Source organism: Rhea americana, unplaced genomic scaffold (genome assembly GCF_003343005.1).
Source record: "Rhea americana isolate MKP2758 unplaced genomic scaffold, rheAme1 scaffold_552, whole genome shotgun sequence".
Classification (NCBI taxonomy): Eukaryota; Metazoa; Chordata; class Aves; order Rheiformes; family Rheidae; genus Rhea; species Rhea americana.
The window spans coordinates 59,933-64,283 of record NW_028186704.1 but is presented as its reverse complement, the minus strand read 5'-3'; positions in this window follow the sequence as shown (position 1 = coordinate 64,283).

Sequence of the window (4,351 nt, the reverse complement as noted above, 5' to 3'; positions counted from 1 at the left end):
TTCAAGTCTAAAATGGTAGCTGCGTCCCTCTGCTTTGCTGCTACTTGTGCCAAGTTCTGGGGTTTGTGGTACTTCCAAATAGCTGGTGCAGGCTAAAAGAGCTCACCACATTTATTCTTTGAGTTCAAAGCATTTGAAAAAGTATCCACACAAAGCCAAAGCATACCAGCGTCGCCCAGCAGGGTCGGGCTATGCCATAGGAGGGCAGCTAAACTCTGAGAAATCATGGCTTTCACTGGTGTCAAATCTGATTGAGTTGGTGGGACCAGCAGGATCCAGTGGTTTCAGGTTTGGGCCCAAGCAAAATTTTCTTCACTCTTGTTCATGTTTTTCCTGGGGAAACCTTAGGTGGGTGCTTCCCTGACTGCCTCCCAGACCGGCGAGCAGGGCTGGTGGAGGCGGACGCGGTGCTGCGCAGGGTCCTCGCTGCAGCCCCGGCACCGCCAGCACCGGGCGCCCCGAGGAGCCCGCGCGGGGCCGGGGGGCCCCGCAGCTCCGGGGACGGGGGTGGCTGCGTGCCCGCGGGGCCGCCCCGCGCCCGGCACACCGCCCGCACGCGCCGCGGCGCGGCCGCCTGCTCACCAGGGCTCAGGCTTTCTGCAAAATGAAGGACTCGGCATGATCTCAGAGGTCTCGGCAGTGACGCTGGCAGATGAACGCATGTAGCACCTTCCTGACGAATTTTAGATCTCTCTCTCTCTCTTGCTTTTGTTCTCTTGCTGTTGCCCCCCAACCAAGTAAAAAAATATTCATTTAAAATGAATAAATGCACTAAATATGGTTTGTCTTTCTTGTTCTTTTTTCTTCCTGCCTTTCTTCCTTCTCTCTATCTCTGCTTTCTCTCTTTCATCTCTTCTTGTTTCACTCATCTTGCTCCTTCTGTCTTTCTTTATCTTGCTCTCTCTTAGATGCTGGTTTACAAGGAGCAAAAGTAACTTTCTAAGCACACTCCATATGAGCAATTTGCTCTGCACTGTCCCCTTTGCCAGGACTGGGTCACGTCCCCCGGTCCCAGGGAAGGGTGGTGGCTCTGCCAAGCCCCAGCAAGCTAGAGTGCTTTGCCGAGAAGGTCTTGGGCTGGCCTGTCGACCAGCTTTCTGGAAGGGGCCACCACCAAGGGAGATCTTCTGGGGGCTGCAGAAGTCCTAACAGAGAAACAACCATGTGTCCCCAGTATTAGGTACAGGAAAAACTTTCCTGTTTCCCTTGTACCTGGCAACTTGTCTCATGTCTCGTAAACACCTTTATTGCCCACATCAGTCTTTCTCTGGGCACATGCACCCCGACCGGACTTAGGCGTCCCATCCGGCTGCCACAGCCAGCACCTCCCGACGCTGCGTGTGGGTGAAGCAGCCACAGGGGGCTGGATGGCCGTGCTGGGCTGGGACGCTGGAGCTCCCRCGGCAGCTCCCGGGCAAGGAGTAAYGCCGCCGCGGAGACAGAGCAGCGTGTGCGTGGTAAAGCCATTCCTACCAGGCAGCGCGCCGCACGGGGCGGCACCGCAGGAGCGACGCAGGATCGCAGGGTTACAGGGCTGGTAAGGCTGCAAGGGACCTCCGGAGATCATCCAGTCCAAGCGCCCTGTTCCCTCCCTTATTCCTGACACATCTGCCGTGAGCTCCCTGCAAGCGGCTCCCACGTTCGCTCCGGACCATCGCCTGTGGCCACGTGGTCTGCAGCACCAGGGCGCAGATCTTGGAAAGAATTTGAGGCTCTGCAATGCCTGCGGTGTTCTACCACCCTGCAGCAAGGCGGTAGGGGAGAGGGACGCTAGCTCTCTCCTGCTCCGCTGGGGTACGGGCTGCCAAGGCTGCTGGGGAGGCTCTCCCCAAGACCATCCCCCACAGCACAGGCACAGCAAATAGGACAGACCCTTTGACGGGGGAAAAAAGCTCATTTCCCCACCAAGGCATATTATAGTGCCCTTCCCCATGGCTGCAAAAGAACAGGGAGGACAGTAATGGCTTTTTGTATACATCGTATATGTATCATTTTTATTACTTTGAGCAAATACATCTGTTGTTTTTAAATGTCTTTTTAAATCTATTTTATACCAGAAGCTTTTCTAGTAGTTCAARCGAATCACCATTTTTTCCCTGATGTACTGAGGAGCACTCGGACAAACCTACCTTAAAAATCACTCTCCATGTCTCCATGCATACACTGAGATGATCCTGTTCGCTACACCGTTTCTGGGTGGTAGGAGTGGGGGTCCAGAGGATACCGCTTTCATTTTGGACAAAAAGCAAATGGTAAGAGCAAGATTATATGCAGCAGTATTTCTTAGAGCCCCCAGTCAAGCCAGGATGCAACCTGCAGCTCTCAGGCACGGCCTCCGGGCACTTCTGCAAGCTAAGCCCTCTGCGAGCAGGCACCTAGCCTTGGGGTGAAACGACGCATTGCAGCTGCAACCCTGCATGCCGCTCGTCATCGTGTGCCGACGGAGGTGGCTGGGAAGGGAGGCCGTGCTGGGGTGAGTGACAGCGTGTCGGACTTTCTGCCACGGAGCCAAGGGAAGGACTGTGCCTTCCCTGCTTCGCCGYRGTCAGAAGTCRGTYGGAGAGAATCACCTCCAGCACTTTGGGGGAGCAGCAGCAATCTGGAAAATACTGGCCTGGACCTCTAGAAGTCGCACAGGGATCACGTTGATCACACTTATGCATTGAGGAGACGAGGTCTAAACAAAACTCTCCTCTGGGCTGGCCTCAAGAGCCAGAGGTAGATAATTTCTAGTACTGGATTCTCTGAATGTGTCCAGTTTGCTAATGGAAATTGAGATTCCTTGTGTACCTATTCAGCAAGATGTGAAACTGAGCTGGCACTTCTGGGAGGGGTGCAGAGAGGAGGGAGGGCCACCCTCTGCATGGGCACTGCCCTCTTCTACTATGCTGCTTAACAGAAAAATATATCCTCCAACAGGGCATCATAGCAAGAAAGGTTAGAAGAGATCTTCAGAAGCTACAGAGAATCTCAGATCTTTTTTTGTCTTGTTCTAGTTTTTAATATAAGCTTTTTTTTTTTTTTTTTTTTTTTTTTTTTTTTTTTTTTTAATAACTCCCCTGGCACAGTTGCAAGGCTGCTGTGACGCCCAGCAAGGCCACCAGCAGATGCAGGTGCTCTGTGCCATGTTGGGGGACCATGTCAGCCCTTGCAAAGGGCAAGCAACCCTTGAAGATCGGTTTAGCTTTTTGGCCAGAAAGGTCTCTCTCACTCACACAAATGTCCGTGGCGATCCAGACTCCCAGCTCAACTCGGAGGCTGCTCCCAGGGCCGCTCCGCTCGCCCGGCTCGGTACAAGGGGCTGGCCCTTTCCCGCAGCCAGGGATCATGCCCGGCTCCACTCCCGTCCTCCGCGGAGCGGCCAGCCGCACGGCTCCCGCACACAGTGCTGGAGGCCAGGAGAGGTGGCAGGCGTCACTACCGTCCCCCGTGGGACAGTGCTGCAGAGGGGGGGTCTGGGTGCAAGGAATCACCCTGGGAAATCTCTTTTGGCCATGGCTATTCAAATACAAACTGCAAAAACTGTTGAAAAGCTGTTATCGATTATTTTCCTTGTCTTAGTCCCCAAGAAAGTATGCTTTTTCCTCTGGCTTGCTTCTTTCTTAGGAATACAAACCTTGTCAAGTTTATCTTCCTTGCTTTTTCCAGAGGACTTCCTGGCCTGCTCCAAGAGGGGTATCAGTAGCTCTTGTATCAGCCTTAGTAGAGAAAAACTTTCTTCAGACTGATCATCAGGCATCAGAATTAGCGGGTGTTAATTCATTCTCTAACACTCTGCCCAAAACCACTAAGACCTCTGAGCTTTTTTTCTGTGTCTTGGGATACTTTCCTCTCATACACCACCAATGAATTTAATGGGAAAAACCAAGTGGGCTGTTTAAGCAAGCCTTTGCATAGAGCAATTAAAATAGTTGCCAGCCGAGCTCAATAGGCCTTCAATCTGTGAGGAAACATTCATTTACCTCTGTATTTGTATAAATCTGGTGGGTGTATCTGGTAGGTGTTGTATTGCTTTGCAGGTTGAATTATCTCATCTATAAATTACCACAGTAAACAAGTCTAAGGCTTTCGACCTTTGAATTAAAATGTGCCTGGGACATCCTGAAAATCTTATTGAAAGCATCTGGTGGTTTRAAGGAGCTAATTAAATTCGTCAGCACATATAGGATCAGCATTTTCACGGTTTAAAGGGTCAAAGGAGAAAGTACAATCAGAGTCACCAAACAAGCGATTAATGAGATTCCCCAAAGGTTGCGGGCTGGCCGAGGCGGGCGGCGCAGGGCTGCGGCGGGGCCGGGCGCCGGAAGGGGCCAGCCCGGAGCAGGCGCCCGCGCGGGGCCGGAACGCGAGC